Genomic DNA, 20,724 nt, shown 5'->3' on the forward strand with positions numbered 1-20,724 from the left:
GTGCCTTAAATAAATAAAGTTGGTTTTTCCAAGTAAAAAAAAAAAAAACTATTAGAATCGTTTTTACATTTTAGAAGAAAAGAGATTTTCCATAGTTTTTAAAGGGTGTCCTAACTGAAAAAGGTTGAGAAACTCTGATCTAAAATTCTAAATCTAGACTCATGGATGTGTGGATTTTTATACTGTAATGTCATAATATTAAAGCTTATATTTTATAAATGTTATTTTCTCTCATTCTCTTGATGTAGAGTGGAGATCCGATCGATATAGAATTTGAGGTTAAAGCAGAAGAAGAAGAAATGTATGTGAGGGATGATCAGCATTCTATGGAGGAGGATGGAATAACGGGGACATTTATAGAGGAGGACACTCCTACAGAGATCAGCACAGGTGGGTCATTAACACTAAATGCATTCCTCCACCCATACTGCTCACTGATTGGTCCAGAGTAGGGCAAGTTATCAACCACGTTCCTGAGCTGTGTTCCCCGTCCTGTATTTCTCTCGGATAATCTTCCTTCTCTGTGCTGCAGACACAATTTATGTATCTAGACTGGATTTATGGAGATTCTGGGCTTCAGCTGGTAGGAGAATGTTCATTTTTCAACATAGGTGTTACTAGACCTAGGCACCTGGGCCCCATACCCGGGTCTAGTAATTTCTCTGACAGAACAATTCTCCCAGGGTTACTTGTTCTGTTGTTCTGCTGGCTGTGCCGAGTGGAGGGATATGTCTGTATAGTCTCAGACCCAAGTCACTGAGTGCAGTCTCAGGAGATGGGAGGCAGCGGTGTGGGACCTCTGCAACTTGTCTTGTGTCATTACAGGCCTCCCTTAATACCACTGTCCAGAGCACTGTGTACATTACAGGCCTCCTCTCATACCACCGTCCAGAGCACTGTGTAGCCCCCCAGTCTGTACAACCCCCCCTTCCTCCCAGTTTGTGCAAACTGGGGGGGTGGAATTGTGCTGACTCTGGGGGTGGAGGATTGTGCAGACTGGGGGATATTGTGCTGGCTGGGGGGATTGTACAAACTAGGGGGATTTGTGCAGACTGGGGGAAGGGGGGATTGTGCAGACTGGGGGATATTGTGCTTACTGGGGGGAGGGGAGATTGTACAATTCCCGCTCCACCAATCTGCACAATCTCCCCTCCCCCCAGTAAGCACAATATCCCCCAGTCTGCACCCCCCCCCCCCCCCCAAGTCAGCACATTCCCCTCCCCAGTCTGCATATTCACCCCCTCCCCAGTTTGTACAACCCCCCCCCCCCCCACAGGGGGAGAACGCAATGAGAAGGAAAAGAGGCAAAACAAAAAGGTTGGTTGAGAGAGGAGGGTTGTTCACAGAGCAGGTGGCTCACTCACCAATTATGCCTCCCCTCTCAGGCTGGTCTCCCAGGTAGGCTGAGCACAGTGCAAGCGTTGCATGCAAGAGGCTGGAGTGTGGGTGGGGTTGGGCAGACATCAATTTGAGGCAGAGTGTCGGATTGGACAGATGGCGGAGTGAGGGAGGAGCTAGGAAGTCCTGATGGGATGGGCAACAGAGGTGATACAGAATGGGTAAGCAGAAGCGATCACCGCCTGAAACTAAGCAGCCAAAAATAGAAAATAGTGCCAAGGCTACTGCAGTGGAAGTGGCAATCGCCAAACCGGGGACAGATTTGGTCCGGGGACTGTCCCTGGAAAATGGGGACGTCTGGTCAGCCTACCCTTAGCTGACTAGAGAACAGCAGAGGGGGTCTAGCAGCACTTGTCCCTAAGATCCCACAGATGTCTGCACTCCCAGGCCTTTGTAGAGCAACTGGCAGCTTCTCTCAGTGATACTAAATGGATTCTCGGTGAACTCCCCCTTCGGTCAGCTTAGAAGAACCAGGAACACTCTTCCTTTCCAGTTTCAGGCCCTCGGGTCCTCCACCTGAGGCCACATGACACCAAGTGCCAGGGGAGGCAATCTACTATCGGAAGGATGCAAAGGTTAGAGAAAATGGGAATCCCACCCAATATTAAATTGCGCTAACCCAAAAATTAAGATTACTAAGTGCGTGATAATCAGTAATTGCTAAATAAATTAGTCCATAGATTGCTTTGCAGACCAACAAAGACAAAGCTTGACAGAATATTAATCGAATGTTCTGTTCATCAGCAGGCAAAAAACAAACCGTATTTATACAGTGAGTAGATGGCGCTAACCTTAAAAATGATAGACCAAAATATGTGGGTAACCTATTTAGGTGCAGAAAACCCAAATGCTGTCCTCTGCTCCCCTATGGTGAAATAACACTAGGCTTTTACATACGTGCTTACCGTGCAAATATACAGAAATGTTGGGCCAAATCCTCAAAAGGGATACGCAGGCGGAACTGCTGTTCAGCCTGCGTATCCCTGTGCCTATCTTTGGAACTGATCCTCAGAAGGATTTTTCCAAAGATAGGCAGAAGATCTGACATCTGTAAGAGACTTACACTGTCAGATCTTAGGATGCAGTACCGCATCCGCCGCTGGGGGCATTTCGAGTCGAAATGCCGCTTTGCGTATGCAAATGAGGACTTACGAAGATCCACAAAGCTTTTCAGCTTTGTGTTTTCTGCGTAAGTTTACGTTTGCATACGTAAAATTAGTTCTGCTTTTACAAAGTGTAAACTAGTAACACCTTGTAAAAACAGACCTTTTTTTCGATTGCCGCGTTTTTTTAAAAATTTTGAATTTTTTTTACCCGACGCAACTTTATTGTCCCGTCGCAATCCACAAAGCCCGACGTAACGTAATTTTGCGCGCTGCCTGTCGGGAAAATGACGTCACGAGCATGCGCATTACGGCCGGCGCGGGAGCGCGCCTCATTTAAATTGTCATCGCCCCCTGCAGAAGAGGACCGCCTTGCGCCAGAGACATTTAAGTTACACTGCCTGAAATTTCTAGGTAAGTGCTTTGTGGATCGGGCACTTAGGTAGAAATTTTAAGTCAGTGTAACTTAAATGGGAAAAGATAAGTTAGGCAGGAAATTTGAGGATTTGGCCCGTTGATCCTAAAAAAAGGATATATATTAAAGCGGGGGTTGACCCTAAAAAAAAATTCGAACATTACAATGATCTGACCTGTGACACGGACATCATGCTGGTCTTTTTTTTTTTTTTTTCGTACATACCGTTTTATCTGTATTTTCTCCCCGGATTCCCCGCGGGAGCGGGCGTTCCTATTCACAGGGTAAGTGATTGACGTTCTTCCGACCGGCGCATAGAGCGCGTCACGACTTGCCGAAAGAAGCCGAACGTCGGGTCGGCTCTATAGGGCGCCTGCGCACCGAGGTTCGGCTTCTTTCGGCAAGTCGTGACGCGCTGTATGCGCCGGTCGGAAGAACGTCAATCACTTACCCTGTGAATAGGAACGCCCACTCCCGCGGGGGATTCGGGGAGATAAAATGGTATGTACGAAGAAAAAAAAAAAGTCCACCATGATTTCCATGTCACAGGTCTTTTAGGGTTTTTTAGGGTGAACCCCCGCTTTAAACAAACAAAACCCCTATAACAAATCATTTACAAAATATTCCTCTAATAAACAAAGTGCAAGTGCTCACCACCAATTATGCCGTGCCTCTGAGTAGCTCCTCAGCTTATACCAATGTAAATCTAGACATTGTGGGGCAGATTCACGTAGATGGGCGTAAATTTGGGTGGGTGTAACGTATCTGATTTACGTTACGCCGCCGCAAGTTTTTCAGGAAAGTGCTTTATTCACAAAGCACTTGCGTGTAAAGTTGCGTCGGCGTAACGTAAATCACCCGGCGGAATTCGAATTCGGCGGGTAGGGGGGGCGTGTATCATTTAAATGAAGCGCGTCCCCGCGCCGAACGAACTGCGCATGTGCCGTCCCTAAAATATCCCAGCGCGCATTGCTCTAAATGACGTCGCAAGGACGTCATTGGTTTTGACGTGGACGTACATTACGTCCAGCACCATTCACGGACGACTTACGCAAACGACGTCATTTTTTTAATTATTGACGCGGGAACGACAGCCATACTTAACATTGACTGCGCCTCATAGACCCAGGGGCAACTTTACGCCGGGAAAAGCCTAACGTAAACGTCGTAACTTTACTGAGTCGGCCGCGCGTACGTTCGGGAATTCGCGTATCTAGCTAATTTGCATACTCGACGGAAGCGCCACCTAGCGGGCAAAAAAAAATTGCAGTTAAGATCCGACGGCGTAAGAGACTTACGCCTGTCAGATCTAATAGATATCTATGCGTAAGTGATTCTATGAATCAGGCGCATAGATAAGACGGCACAACGCTGAGATACGACGGCGTATCTGGAGATACGCCGTCGTATCTCCGTTGTGAATCTGGGCCTATATACCAATATCCAAATAAATAAATATGTAAAAATATCCAAAAAAATGTGAAGTAAAATAGAAAAAAAAAAGAAAAACAATCCCCTTCTCTATTATGTTGAATAGTCCCAGTGAGTGATCAGACTTTTCCAGAAAAAAAGGCTTTGCATTCCTTATGTGTAAATTACAGGTGCAGCTGTTTTCAGCACTTCCGTGATTATCCCACCACCTTCTGCAATGGCCACTGTAACGGCACCCCAAATGCGACATGGGGTTAACGCCGTTTAGAATATTCCATTCCCGAACACAGTGCAGCTACCGACACTCCACAATTAGGTGAACGCGACCCATAAGAATTACTCCCCCATTAACGAGACACACAGCTCTGTTTGAGGTTCAAAACAGGGAATGCCTTTAGCAGACATCCTGACTCCAGGGCCTGACCTAATTTACATGAGCTAATTAACTACAGCTGATGACTCGGACACCTGACCTTTAGGCTGTCTGATAACTTACAATACACATTATCACAGGACTCCTTCACACAATACAGAGTCAATTAGCACAAGTCACAATGAAAGATCTTTAGAAGTTAGTCTGGATTCAATTTACATTACACAGGCAGCCAGGTAGCCGGAGGTGATGACATTAACATCTTTCAATTAACCTGCTGAGTTCAGAATCAACAACCAGTAATTAGTTCTTTACAGATATCCTGGAATATATTGTGGGTAATAATTACATAATAGTCCCATCTCAGGTAGTCCAAGATATATTCTGAATGTCCATTAGTTTCTGGCTCATGCTTTCTAAGAGCTTCTGGGTTCCACGGGCCCTCCCGTTACAGCCACTCACCAGATACAGCTTTATTTGCGTCTTCGGCTCATTAGTCTGGATAACCAATCCTATACGATCAATCAAGCTGCTGCTTTCCTCAGGTAAACAAATTATTATGGCTTCTTTTATTCTGTTAATGCTCACAAGAAATAGATAGCCATCATAGTGTAGTAAATAAAATTATTTTATTGGATTAAAAACAGAAAGACTATTGCACTCACATGTTCCTGTGCCTTTATGCCGGTGATCTGTCGGGCTTGTTCCAGCTATGGTATTTGTTCCACTTAACAGCTGATGATCAGCTGTTGCGTTCGGCTATTGCTACTGCGCATGCCCGGAGTCTGCGCAGTCGGTTGTGGAACAAGCTCGGCGATGGTCATCTTCTCCTCCTCCCTCCCTGAGGCCTCCCCCGCCCTCCCGGGTGCTCGCTGACTGGTGCCCTGGATGGGCCGCTCTATTGTCAGTCAGTGAGCTCCTCCTGCTCTGTCAGCCCCATAGAGCCGCACACAGCCCCCCCCTCTACGATCCGTTTCAAACCCGACGTGCTGCACCGGCGAGATTGCGATCAATTTACACAGAAACGGAATTTAAAGGATGTAATAAAATATACATGTCTGGAGGAAATGTTATGAATCTGACTGTGAAGCTTTCCGTCCTCCCCTGCTGACTTTTGGTACGCTCCACAAGCCGGGTTTCCTGTCTCAGCAGCTAGCTGCCGATTCCGTGTTCCACAGCTGACGATCAGCTGTTTTGTTCGGCTATTTCCGTAGCCTGTTACTGCGCATGCCCGGAGACTGCGCAGTCGGTTGTGGAACTTCCCCCATAGGGGAACATTGAGGACAAGTCACCGGCACCCAGGAATGTTTTTTGCGAAACGCGTAGAGGCTGCTGGGAGAGGTATCACGCGACACGCTGCCAATTGTAAGAGAGGCCCGCAGGGTACGCTGATGGAGGAAGGAGCAGGGGCACACGCACTTTATTTTACCCCGCATACACGGCTGGAGAAGCGGGGTGCCGGCATAAAGGCACAGGAACATGTGACTGCAATACTCTTCCACAGTCCTGAAGATCCGATCTCATTGTTCATATAACACACAGTAAGTGTCCATGCCTCCACCCACGTATCTCTGCTGTCCCGGTGTGTGCTGTACCCCTACCCCATTCATGGACCCATCTCCCAGCTCCCACCCATGGACCCCTCATCTCATATGACAGTCCCAGCTCCTGTTAATGTCATCTCCCACTGATTCCGTGTCCCCCCCCATTGATGTGACAGTCCCAGCTCCACTGATTTCCTCCTGTCTTGTCCCATTCATGTGTATATAGAAGTGTGCCTTTCCTCTCTGCCCTCCACCTCTCCTCCAGGCTGTTCCCCCCTCTCCTCTCCATTCCTCTCTCTTCTCCTCCAGGCTGTGACTTTCCTTCTCCCGCATTCCTCTCTCCTCCACCCCCTGCTGCCTGCGCTCTATTCCCAGCTCTGTGCTCTCCTTCCTCCCCAGCATTGGCTCAGCCTACCTGGAAGAGTGTCAGCGGCTGCCCTTCTCCAGATCCCCGGTACCTTGCTGCAGTAATCCGGCTCAGAAGAAAGAGGCGGAGAGCGGCTCCAGGCTGACTCGCCATGTTCGGCACCTGCTTCACTCTGCAGCCTTTGCTCGGCGATAATCCTCGGATTCCCTGCCATGTACCGGCATGTTCAGTCCCTGTCTCAGGCGCCCTGTGATTGGGCGTATGGGGTCATGTGCAGTGGTGGGGCTGGCCTGTCCACGATCACGGTAGATCCTGGAGTCCCGCCTCCACCCATGTTCAGTCTCCTGCACCCTGTGATTGGGTGAAGGCGGAACTCCAGGATCTACCGCGATCGTGGACAGGCCAGCCCCACCGCCGCAAACTTATCAGCACCAGAACAGCACAAGCAGTCCTGACTAGTAAATTGCAACACTCTGTTAGGCAGAATGCTAACACAAATTTGCCTCTACCTTCACTGTTAGGGGGAGGAGCAAATAACACTAACCTAACTATACAATAATATGATAACATCCTTAAACTTTGCAACCTTCAACAGAAAGTGATAATGAGGAAAGAGTCAATAACCCAATGATGGTGGTCTTCAGGATCAGTCCAGTCTTCATCTTGGTTGTTCTCTCCATCCTCACTCTCTGACCTCTGGTGGGGCTCAGCCCTGCTGTTATTCATGACTAAATCATGGACTAAATAAGGAAGTGCAGGACTTCTTGTGTTGGGAAGATGGCAATGAGTGCTAGAGGGGGTGGGGACACTCGTCCTATAATCTCCTCATCACTGTCACTCCTATAAAAGACAGTTCTCGTTGTTTCCTCACTCTCTGACTAAGGTCCATGAATAAAGAAATGATCTGGTAGGAGATCAGAGGACCCATTTACTAGTTGCCTTGAGGGTGGAATTGTAAGATCCTCAGAGACAAAACTGCCTGATGTGGGCGGAGTCTTGGTTTAGGGGAGCCAATCTGCTCATGTCTAGTAATAATCTTTTTATTTCTATTTTAGTAGATGGACGGGAGAAGAGGAAAACCTCAGAGGATTGTCTCACTTTGTCTCCAGACTGTAAAGTAGAAGATGAGGACATCACACAGTATAGTCCAGGAGAAAACCCGACTACCTCAAATGTCCATCCGGCACCACACAGTGTAGATGGACCATCGTATTCCTCTTATCCTGAGGAACCTCAGACTGTGAGGGACGGTGCCGGACCATCGTATTCCTCTTATCCTGAGGAACCTCAGACTGTGCGGGACGGTGCCGGTACATCGTATTCCTCTTATCCTGAGGAGCCTCAGACTGTGAGGGACGGTGCCGGACCATCGTATTCCTCTTATCCTGAGGAACCTCAGACTGTGAGGGACGGTGCCGTCCTTCCAACAGAGAAGAGGTTTTCCTGTACTGAGTGCGGGAAGTGTTTCCGTTTTGAATCCCATTTTAATGTGCATAAAATATCTCACACAGGAGAGAAGCCGTATTCCTGTCCTGAGTGCGGTAAAAGTTATTCACAGAAATCCAGTCTTTGCATACATCGGAGATCTCACACAGGGGAGAAGTCATATTCCTGTTCTGAGTGCGGGAAGTGTTTCCGTTGTAAATCACATCTTAATGTGCATAAAAGATCTCATACAGGTGAGAAGCCGTATTCCTGCCCAGAGTGTGGGAAATGTTTTTTGTTTAAATCCAGTTTTCACAGACATCAGGGATTACATATGGATAAAAAAACATATTTCTGTTCTGAGTGTAAAAAATGTTTTGCAATGAAATCACAACTTGTCAGACATCAGAGATTGCACATGGAGGAAAAGCCGTATCCCTGTTCTGAATGCAGGAAATGCTTTTTGCAAAAATCAGAACTCATCAAACATCAGAGATCTCACACCGGGGAGAAACCATTTCCATGTCCTGAGTGCGGAAAATGTTTTTCAGAGAAGACCCATCTTTCCAGACATCTGAGATCTCACACGGGGGGAAAAGCCGTATTCCTGTCCTGAGTGCGGGAAATGTTTTTCAGACATATCCAATCTCTATGATCATCAGAAATTGCACACAGGTGAAAAGCCATATTCATGTCCCGAGTGCGGGAAATGTTTTGTACAAAAATCAGAACTTGTCACACATAAAAGGTCCCATACAGGGGAAAAACCATATTCCTGTCCTGAGTGCGGGAAATGCTTTTCTCAGAAGTCCAATCTTTCCAAACACCAGCAATTACACCCGGGAAATGAGCCATATTTATGTTCTGAGTGTGGGAAATGTTTTACATCTCAATTAAAATTGGTCATACATCAAAGCTCTCACACAGGGGTACATCCGTATTCCTGTCCTGAGTGCGGAAAAAGTTTTTCATCGAAAACCAGTCTTTACAGACATGGTAGATCCCATACAGGTGAGAAGCCATATTGCTGTTCTGAGTGTGGGAAATGTTTTTCATTGAAGTCCTATCTTTACAGACATCAGAGACTGCATAAGAGTGAGAAGCCATATTCTTGTTTTGAGTGCGGAAAATGCTTTGTACAAAAATCATATCTTGTCTCACATCAGAGCTCTCACAAGAAGCCATTTTCCTGTACCGAGTGCGAAAAATGTTTTTCAAGGAAAGAAATTCTTTTCAAACATCAGAGGACTCACACGGGGGAGAAGCCGTATTCCTGTCCTGAGTGCGGGAAATGTTTTTCAGTTGAGTACAATCTTTACAGACATCAGAGATCTCACACAGGGAAGAATCCCCCTTCCTGTCCTGAGTGAGGGAATTGTTCCTCACTGAAGTCCTGTCTTCCTGTACATCAGGGATCCCACACAACCCTCGAGGTGTATTAGTGCCTTGAGTGCGGGAAATGTCTTGTATATGAATGTTGCTGGACATCACAGCTCTCATGTGGGGAAGAAGCACACCCTGATATACACCTCAGATATACTCCATGGCTGATCTTCATCATGTAAGAAACAGTTCATAAGGAGATCAGAGATCACCAAAGACATGGATGAAGTGTTGTACTATGTTGGCCATTGATAGTAAATGGTGTGCTGTACACTTTAGTAAATGGTTAAAGGTGTGTTTTTGAAATATTTGTGAATTCCTCTGTTCATTGGTTCCATCTAGGTGGCCATAATGCTATATTGCAGTATTTATAATGCATTATCGCCACTACAGTACATGGAGAAGAATTATGGCTTACCATCTGTACTATCTAACCACATCCCCTTAAAGTGGAGCTCCACCCTAAAGTGGAACTTCTGCTCATCGGAACCCTCCTCCCCTCCGGTGTCACATTTGACACCTTTCAGGGGGAGGGGGTGCAGATACCTGTCAAAGACAGGTATTTGCACCCACTTTCGGGAGTCCACTCTGCGGGGATTCTGCGGGGAGTATGTCCGCTTTAAGAAGACATTATATAGAGAATAAGGGATTTTAAAGGTGCAAATTCACAAGATTATAATAAAAAATGTTATATACAAAAGTGGGGCTGCATTAATATACAAAAGTGGGGATGCATTAATATACAAAAGTGGGGATGCATTAATATACAAAAGTGGGGATGCATTCGTATACAAAAGTGGGACTGCATTTATATACAAAAGTGGGGCTGCATTTATATATACAAAGGGACTGCATTTATATACAAAAGTGGGGCTGCATTTATATATACAAAGGGACTGCATTTATATACAAAAGTGGGGCTGCATTCATATGTACAGTGAGGCTGCAATGATGGGCACTGATGAGGCTGCATTGATCTCTTGTACCATGTCTTCAGTCTCTGACCATCTCTTGTACCATGTCTCCAGTCTCTGACCATCCCTTGTACCACGTCTGCAGTCTCTGACCATCCCTTGTACCATGTCTGCAGTCTCTGACCATCTCTTGTACAGTGTCTGCAGTCCCTGACCATCTCTTGTACCATGTCTGCAGTCTCTGACCATCCCTTGTACCATGTCTGCAGTCTCTGACCATCTCCTGTATGATGTCTGCATTCTCTGACCTTCTCTTGTACCACGTCTGCAGTCTCTGACCATCTCTTGTACCACGTCTGCAGTCTCTGACCATCTCTTGTACCACGTCTGCAGTCTCTGACCATCTCTTGTACCATGTCTGCAGTCCCTGACAATCGTCTACAAACTGGGATAGATTTATGGCATTTATATTTAAATATTTTTTACTAGTAATGGCGGTGATTATTGATTTTTTAGCGGTACTGCAACATTGCAGCGGACACACCGGACACCTAATTGAGTTCTGTAAGCAACACCTTATTTTCTGGCAGTGCCCCTCCCGAGACTAGACTCTGGATCCGCCCTTGGTTGACATTGTTATCAGCTATGATTGGATACAGCTGATCAAGTGCTAAAGGGCCGCTGTGATTGGCTCTTTACCATGATCTGTGACCAGCTGTGTCTGAAGAACACAGGGGGCGTAGTTCCAGGAGGACATCTTCAGATGCCCTCCCGGGAATTGGCCTATTATGCTGTAGCCATCTTTTGGCTATAGCGTGGTTGGCAAGTGGTTTAACTGTCTAGTTTTTTCTTTGTAAATGTCACTGTTGCTACAGCACATCTTCACAGAAATAATGTGTGAGGTCCCCCGTGAAATCCATTCCAGACCCTTATTACATACAGTACACGTAGTCTGGCTGGCCAAGAGAGAGGGGTGATTGTGTAATGGAATTTAGTGTCATTAGTAATAGATTCAACTCAGCGGAATACCCATTTAGTTCAACCATTCTCTACATTTTCAAGCAAACAAACTCCAGTCTGAAACTCTGCTCAGACAAAACTTCAAGCCAATTCCTAGTGGTCCCTTACATTGGTGACCAATGGGAGAAGGATCCCCTTATATTAATGGTCCCTTACATTGGTGACCAACGGGAGAAGGACCCCCTTATATTAGTGGTCCCTTACATTGGTGACCAATGGGAGAAGGACCCCTTATATTAATGGTCCCTTACATTGGTGACCAATGGGAGAAGGACCCCCTTATATTACTGGTCCCTTACATTGGTGACCAATGGGAAAAGGATGCCCTTATATCATTGGTCAGTGTAGTGATCCCTTACATTGGTGACCAATGGGAGAAGGACCCCCTTATATTTGTAGTCAGTGTAGTGGTCCCTTACATTGGTGACCAATGGGAGAAGGACCCCGGCCTTTATATTAGTGGTCAGTGTAGTGTAGTGTTTACTACATTGATGACCAATAGGAGAAGGACCGCGTATATCAGTGGCCGGCGTAGTGGCCCCTTACATAGGTGACCAATGGGAGAAGGACCTCTTTATATCAGTGTAGCAGTGTCTTATATTTGTGAACAATAGGAGAAGGAACCTCTTATATGAGTGGTCAGTGGGAGAAGGACATTCCTACATTGTCATTAGGGATGAGCTTCGTGTTTGAGTCGAACTCACTTTCGAATCGAACATCGTATGTTCGCCGGAATACGAATGTTACGGGCCATTCGCCACAAATTGGCGTGTCACGGCCCATAATTCACTGCGGCATCGCAGCGCATTGCTGGCTGATGATTGGCCAAGCATGCACTATGACCTGCATGCTTGGCCAATCACAGCTTGCAAAAAACGGAGAGCCATAATTGGCCAAAGCCAGGGTGGCTTTGGCCAATTATGGCTCAGGGGGTTTAGTACACGCCCCACACTATAAAAGGCCGCCTGCAGGTCGGCCTTGTGTAGTGTTTTGCGGTGGATAAGAGAGAGAGAGAGTGTCATTTTTTGTAGGTAGATAGAGCAGGCAGGCTAGTCAGTTAAAGTTACAGTGTGTAGAGGATATATATGCATCCCAGGTGTTGTATATATATATTTATACACTGTATAGTTTAGCTAGATCCGCTCTTCCTAATTTACTGACAGGCAGGCAGGTGATTGTGCTAGCTGCAGTATTCTCGTGGTGTACTGTCTGTGTCCTCTGCAGTGTGCACCTAAAGCTAGGTGGTGTGTACTGTCTGTGTCCTCTCCACATTGTGCACCTAACGTAAAGCTGGTGTTTCTCATATTTACTCCTAGAAGCAGGCATCTTCTTATATTAATACTACAGGCAGGGTATATTGCTGCAAGTACTTTCACGTGGTGTACTGTGTGTGTTCTCTGCAGTGTGCACCTAAAGCTACGTGGTGTGTGTACTGTCTGTGTCCTCTGCAGGCCATTAGTATGTCTGGAAGGACAACAAGGAGAGGCAGAGAGTCACAAGCCAATAAAAGAGGGCAAGCAGGCTCTGCATCTAGAGGCATCATTGCTGGTCGTGGACACGGTGCATCCTCATCAGCACGTGGCCGTGGGACACGCTCGTCCTTTTTTTCGGCAGCTGGCCGTGTTGAGCCGCAACATACTGAAGACTTGGTAGAGTGGATGATCAAGCTGTCCTCATCCTCTCTCACCCAGGCTCAGGGTACTTTGTCTGGCAAAGCAGCTGCCAACGCGGCCTCTTCCCTCTGCTCAATGGCATCAGTCACTCCTTCCCTAGCCCCACCATGTCCTCCTGAGGATTCCCCCAAACTGTTTGACCACAGTGTTGGGTACATGCTGCAGGAGGATACGCAGCGTTTTGAAGGCTCAGATGATGGTACACAGCTAGAGGAAGGCAGTAACGTGAGCCCAGAGAGAGGGGGTGCCCAAGAAGGACAGCAATCTGGCAGTCATGTTCCCCCAGCTGCAGCATACTGCCAGGTTTTCTACAGTGATGAGAAGGGAGGGGATGATGAGGTCACTGACTCTACGTGGGTGCCTGATAGGAAAGAGGAGGAGGAGGCACAGCCACATCTCCAACGAGGCAGGATGCCCTCCAGGGGCCAGATTAAGGGCATCACACCGACTGCATCACAACGCAGAGCTACGCATGTGCAGGGCGCTGCTGTCTCAGCGTTATTCCAAAAGTTCTTTGGTGTGGGCCTTTTTTAAGACGTGTGCATCAGATTGCACCGCTGCTATTTGCAACATATGTCTCAAGCGTATCTCGCGTGGCCAAAACATCACCCGCTTGGGCACCACATGCTTGACCAGACATATGTCGACCTACCATGCAGTTCGTTGGCAAGCGTACCTCAAAGACACACACCAAAGAACAAAGCGGACCTCTCCTTGCTCCTCATCAGCTGGGATCTCCAACCCCACTATACCCTCAGTCCTCTCTGAAGCCTGCACTGATGGGCCTGAAGGTGTAGAATTAGGTGTGTCACAGCCAAGTACTTGCGGGCAATCTACTATCAGTACACCGATGGCAGATTGTACCAGGCAATTTTTTTTCCTGCCCCAGCTGCTGCAGTGCCAAAATAAGTTCTCTCCCAGCCATCCACGTGCCCAGTGGTTGAATGCTAGCTTAGCTAGATTGCTAGCACTTCAACTGCTGCCTTTTCAGTGAGTTTGTGGAATGTGCGGTACCTCAGTGGCAAGTTCCCAAACGCCACTTTTTCTCACGGATGGCGATTCCCGCTCTCTACCGGCATGTGGAAGGCAATGTCCATGCCTCGCTGGACAGGGCGGTCAGTGGTAAGGTGCATATCATCACTGACTCATGGTCCATCAGGCATGGACAGGGACGTTACCTATCTTTCACGGCGCATTGGGTGACTCTGCTGGCAGCTGGGAAGGACGCAGGGCAAGGTACAGTAGTGTTGGAGGTTGTTCCGCCATCATGCCTCGAAATGCAATACTTTGCAGCGGGCTCATTCCTGCGCTCCAACTAGAGTATCTGTGAGGGGTTGCAGTGTTGTGGCACCAGCACCACCAACAAAGGCCCAATTTTTCTACCACTGTTCAACAATGGCATGTAATTACAATTATTGATATTAAAGTTCACACAGCAGGGCGTTCAAGCGCCCACCAAGACTAACTGTAAGGGCTTACAGTGTTGTGGCAACACCAACACCTAGGGCCCATATTTATGCAGAGTATATACGTCAGGCCCCTACTTTCAAACATCCAACTTACAAACGACTCCTACTTGCAAACGGAAGGAGACAACAGGAAGTGAGAGGAAATCTACCCCTAGGAAGGGAAATTCTCTTCTGTAAGAGGTGTCTCCTGTCCACTGATGCTTTATCACCAATCCTTGTTTAACAAGAAAAAACTAATTACAAAAAAAAAAATTGTCATTGGGACAGAAAGTGAATTGAAATCTTCTGAACAGATGCACACAGACAGCAAAACAAATGTTACAGGGGTGATAACCCTTCTCTATGTTTTCAGAAAAGCTTAAAAATAGATTTTATGGCTGGAGCTACACTTTAAAAAAGTACCAGTTCACAATTACAAACAGATTCTACAACAAACCTACAGTCCCTGTCTTGTTTGCACCGCCTGTATACTGCTGTTCAAAGTATACAGGGCCAAAGGGGCTGGTAATGACCTGGGGGGAGTGGGGGGAAACCCATGCTATTTTTCTCAATGATTTTCATCCATATTGCAGGGACCAGACATTACATTAAAGCCGCAAGCAGTTTTAAATTACTTTTTCTTATAGTAATCTCATTTTGTGCAGGGACAGTTCCAAACATGTGCAACTTCACAGGCATATTATAGACACCCAGCAGGTACGATATTTAATTTTTTTTTTCAATTTAAGCATCCTTAAAATCACTGCTCCAGAAAAAACGACTGTTTTTAAAACTTTTTTTCCATTGATACATGTTCCCTGGGGCAAGACCCGGGTTCTCGAACCCGTTTTACGACAATAACTTGCATATTAGGCTTTAAAATTAGCACTTTTGAATTTGAACGTTCGAGTCCCATAGACTTTCTTGGGGTTCTAAATGTTCGCGCAAACGTTCGGTCCGTTCGAAGGTTCTGGTGCGAACCGAATGGGGGGGGGGGGTGTTCGGCTCATCCCTAATTGTCATCAGTGGGAAGACTGCCCCCTTACAGATCATTGATGTATTGAGAGACAGAAATTGTTCATTGCTGAAGGAAACTCTAGAAACATTTGGGGGAATCCTGGCTGAGAAAGACTGGACTAGTCAGTAATATATTTCTATCCCCCTTGGTGGGAGTGGAGATGACCCATCTATAAGGATATAGGCCGGGATTCACGTAGCTCGGCGTATCTTTGAGCGGGCGTAGCGCATCTCATATGCGCTACGCCAACGTAACATAGAGAGGCAAGGCCAGTATTCACAAAGCACTTGCTTCCTAAGTTACGGCGGCGTAGCGTAAATGGGCCGGCGTAAGCCCGCCTAATTCAAAGTAGGCAGGTAGTGGACGTGTTGTATTAAAATGATTTGTGACCCCATGTAAATGAATGGCCGTACGAATGGCGCATGCTCAGAATCACGTCGCATATACTCCCTAAGATACGACGGCTCAATGCATACGACGAAGAGAACGTAACCTACGCCCAGCCCCATTCACGTACGACTTACGTAAAATACGACGCTGTTCCCGCACCCATACCTTAACATGACTTACCCCTGCTTTATGAGGGGTAAACTTACGCCGGACGTACGCCTTACGTAAATGGCGTAGATTACTGCGACGGGCGCAAGTACGTTCGTGAATCGACGTATCTAGGTCATTTACATATTCAACGCGTAAATCAATGGAAGCGCCCCTAGCTGCCAGCGTAAATACGCACCCAAGATACGACGGCGTAGGAGACTTATGTCAGTCGGATGGAGACAGAATTCAAGCGTATCTGGTTTCAAGAATACGGTGCATAGATACGACGGCGCATAAGAAGATATGTCGGGCCAGATTCAGATAGATCAGCGGATCTTTAGATCCGCGTAATCTATCTGATTTAAGATCCGCCGCCGCAAGTTTTAGAGGCAAGTGGGTAATTCACAAAACACTTACCTCCAAACTTGCAGCGGCGGATCGTAAATCCCCCGGCGGAATTCAAATTCCGCGGCTAGGGGGAGTGTAGTATTTAAATCAGGTGCGTCCCCGGGCCGATTTAAATGCGCATGCGCCGTCCGCGAATTTTCCCGGCGTGCATTGCTCCCAATGACGTCGCTAGGACGTCATTGGTTTCGGCGTGAGCGTAACTTGCGTCCAGGGCGTTTGAGAATCAACGTATGCAAACGACGTAAAATTTCAAAATTCGACGCGGGAACGACGACCATACTTAACATTGGCTGCGCCTCATAGAAGCAGGGGTAACTATACACCAGAAAAAGCCGAACGCAAACGACGTAAAAAAAAGCGCCTGGCGGTCCTTCGTTTCGGAATCGGCGTATCTCCTCATTTGCATAATCGTCGCGTAAATAAAGCGAAACGCCACCTAGCGGCCGGCCGGGAATTGCAGCCTAAGATCCGACGGTGTAACACAGTTACACCTGTCGGATCTTAGGCATATTTATGCGTAACTGATTCTATGAATCAGTCGCATAGATACGACCGGCCTAACTCAGAGATACGACGGTGTATCAGGAGATACACCGTCGTATCTCTTTGAGAATCTGGCCCCTTGGCGTAAGTCCTACCTGAATCCAGGCCATAAAGTACAAACACACACAGCACAAAGACGTGGTCACACTATGAGATTTTTCTTGGGGCTGCAGTTCCTCTAAACTCCACAAGATGGTGATCTTACATTTACCCAGACAGGAAGTCTATATGGAGGGCAGACAGGAAGTGATGACAGTCAGGTACAATCAGGAAGTGAATTCCATGTGGCACGGAGCAGAGAGACATTGCTGGAACTGGCAGCAGAGGAGGTAATAAAACCTTATTTCTCTTCCATTCATTGAAGGACACGGACAGATCTTCATGATCGATGGGTTTAATATCACCACCAGCAGGATGCTAGGCGCAACCAAAACGAAAAACACACCCTAGGGCGGGGTCAGCAACCAGTAGATCGTGGCCAGGTGACTGGTAGGTCGTAGTCTGGGTTTGCTGATCCGCAATCCCAGAACATCAAACAGAGTGCAATGCAGAGGGGCTACTTATAAAGTTAGCGCTGTAGTAGGGAGTAAGAGCCGCAAAAGCCGATGCCTCCTCTGTAGTGCCAAATCCTGTCCAGGAGTCTAATGGTATAAGGCTTCTTTCCCACTGATGTGCTGTGGTTTACCCACGCTGCGGGTGCAGGGCAGTGAACCTGCGGGTTTGCTGCCCTTGGCCATTGACTTCTATTATATCCTGCGGGTTTCGTGCACTTTCTGAATGCAGGAGTTTTGGTGAGCTTTCAGAACATGCTCCACACCTGCAGTATATAATAGAAGTCTATGGCACAGCACGAGTAACCCCGAAAACCCACTCGTGGTGTGGGTAAACCGCAGCATATCTGTGAGAAAGCAGCCTTATAGGGGCTCAGAACAGTAAGGGTTCATTTACTTTTTAACCCCATTTACAAAAATAAAAGTGGCGCTTATTCTATTAAAATCCCTAAATTAAATGAATAAATAAATAAATGTGCTGCTACTTAGCAATACTATTTGATTCTTAAGATAACAGTACAGCAAACAAGGGGTTAAAGCAGGCAGCGTTGTGAACCGGTGCTGGAATTCAGAGCCCCAGGAGCCCAGTGCCACTCTGTACAATGTCCTGGTTACTACAGTATCCTTGGCAACCAAGAGAACAAACCCCTCCCCCTGCTGTTTTCCTCCTGCCCACAGTGGGCTGCCATTGGAGGGAAGAGAACAGACTCCTCCCCCACAGCTCTCCTCCACCAGCAGCATCCTCCTGCTATCCAATCCAATTCCTTCTCTTGCTGCAGAGAGTGATATTGACATCACTCCTGTCAGTCAGCAGACTGCTGGAGATTAAAGCGGATCTCCCAAGGCCATACGTTTTTGTTTTTTTTTGCAGTCATTAATTGGTTAATGTCATACTTAAACAGTACTCACTTTTTAGCTGTTTTTAGTCCTCCGCTTTCCGATTTCGTATTGGAATTCAAACTTATATTCTCCCAGTACCGCTGTTTCCATTTTGCTTGTGGGCATGTGAAGGCCACAAGCACTCATTTCCGTGTTGCATTAGCATTCACCGCTCGTTCCTTCGGGCAGGGACGTCAGCTTCCGGGTTGCCATAACAACGGGCGGCGTCGTAATCAAAAGTTACCGCCCCATTGTTATGGTGAGCAAAGCCCAGGTGATAAATGCCGTACAAAGCATAGCTCAGTACGGGAGAGAGCTACAGCTACGTCACTTCCGTTTTAGGAAATAACGCAAAAACTCGTCCTGGGAGCAATGACAAAAGCTCCCAGGAGACATTGCGGTTAAAGCATATGACGAACTACCCGCAATTTACCCGCACAAGAGAGACAGGAAGCCAAATGACAGATGGTGAAAACAAAGGTACTGTCACAAAAAAAAAAAATGTCCGTTCTGTAATGCATTCGGGTATACTATTTGACTAAGATAATGATGATAAATAGGGTGGAGCTCCGCTTTAAATCCTTGCAGCCGGAGTTCTGGTAATTATTATGATTAGCCGGCATCTCCGGCCAAAAGTCAGCAAGTGCCCGACATTGATCTCATAGAACTGCCTCAGAGCAAATAAGTCAAAATAATGATCGTAGTTCTCATTCCTTGTCTGCAGATCTAAAACTAATCATAACCAGTTCAGAAACCAAACAACCCAACAGAGAAAAGGAAATTTCTGATCCAAGAGGGTTCTGGGTTCTTGAAAATGTAGCAAAAATGAAACAGTCAAAACTAAATGTGTTACTTGAATGTACAGCAACCCTCCTATTACCCGCTCACATCCACATCCTATTATTGTGTGACCAATACCATCCAAATAACATTTACTTTCATTTCCCAAAGTTATCCGTCTACAAGGAGACCTGTATAGATCAAATGATGGCACCAATGTGGATGGAGGAGGACCGGAGTCACGTGACCGAGAGAATACTAAACCTCACCCTGGAGATCATCTACCTGCTGACCGGAGAGGTGAGGAGGATTCTGGGAGGTCACATGACATCACTCTTATCTCTATTAATAAAACACAGACCTGACCGGAGAGGTGAGGAGGATTCTGGGATTCTAACATGATTTTCTTATTGGTTCCTCAATATAGAGATTTCCTCTTGTGAAGTCAGGAGATCATATGACCATCACAGTGCCTCCATGTGACTCCCTAAAACCTGAGAGACACAACATGGAGAAGATTCTAGAAGTCACCAAGAAGATGATGGAGCTGCTGACAGGAGAGGTGAGCGGTGCCGGGAATTCTGGGACATTATCCAGTAACAGACAAGGGATGTGTCTGGATGGTGACTGTATCATTGTGTGTGTCAGGTTCCTATAAGGTGTCAGGATGTCACTGTCTTTTTTTCCATAAAGGAGTGGGATTATTTAGAAGAAGGACACAAGGATCTCTACAAGGACGTCATGATGGACAATCAGCCGCCCCTCACATCACCGGGTAAGAAGAGACTTTATTGTAAAGGAGAGAGCAGTAGACATGTGCAGACTGGAATATTTTGTTTCGTTTTTTCGTTTTCATTTGGAAAATAAATACATTTATTTAGTTACTCCCGAAAATCGTTTTGATTTTTTTCGTTGGGGAATAGCTTTCGTCCGAAAATCCAATAATACTTGGTTTCTGTCGAAAAGAATATTCGCCGGAACGTCGAATCTTTGTTGGTTTCTGGCTAATGGTCAAAAAATATTCGACGGAACGTCGAATCGTACATTCCCGTTCGAATATTCCGCCTACAAGAATTCTAATGTTGTATGACTAGTAATAATGTCGAATCTATTCTCTATAATGTCGAATCTATTTTCTCATAAATCGAAATCTATTCTCTGTAATGTCGAATCTATTATTTCTATAGTGTCGAATCTTTTCTCTATGATGTCGAATCTTTTCCCTATGATGTCGAATCTCTCTATATCGAATTTTTACCGCAACGAAAACGAAAATAAAGCATTTTTTATGTCGGATCTTTCGGTTTTCGTCTCTTGCACTTTCGTTATCGTTTGTTAAAACGATAACGAAAGAAACAGATTTTCGGACGAAAATGAATGCACATGTCTAGAGAGCAGTATGGAGGCTCCACCTAGATCCCCCATCATCTGATAAACACATAGAAACAATGTATTCAGTCAGTGTGTGTGTTTCCTACAGATGGATCCAGTAATGGGAACCCACCAGAGAG

The 20,724-nt window shown here is 46.4% G+C and overlaps 1 long non-coding RNA gene across 1 annotated transcript; it reads left to right on the plus strand.

The window, feature by feature from the left end:
- Positions 1 to 19,733: 19,733 nt before the first annotated feature.
- LOC120935870 lies at positions 19,734 to 20,713 on the plus strand. The gene is made up of 3 exons (XR_005748552.1): positions 19,734 to 19,775; positions 19,907 to 19,988; positions 20,694 to 20,713. It is a non-coding gene; the product is annotated as an uncharacterized LOC120935870 (long non-coding RNA).
- Positions 20,714 to 20,724: the final 11 nt, after the last annotated feature.

This window comes from Rana temporaria, chromosome 4, assembly GCF_905171775.1.
Source record: "Rana temporaria chromosome 4, aRanTem1.1, whole genome shotgun sequence".
Lineage (NCBI taxonomy): Eukaryota > Metazoa > Chordata > Amphibia > Anura > Ranidae > Rana > Rana temporaria.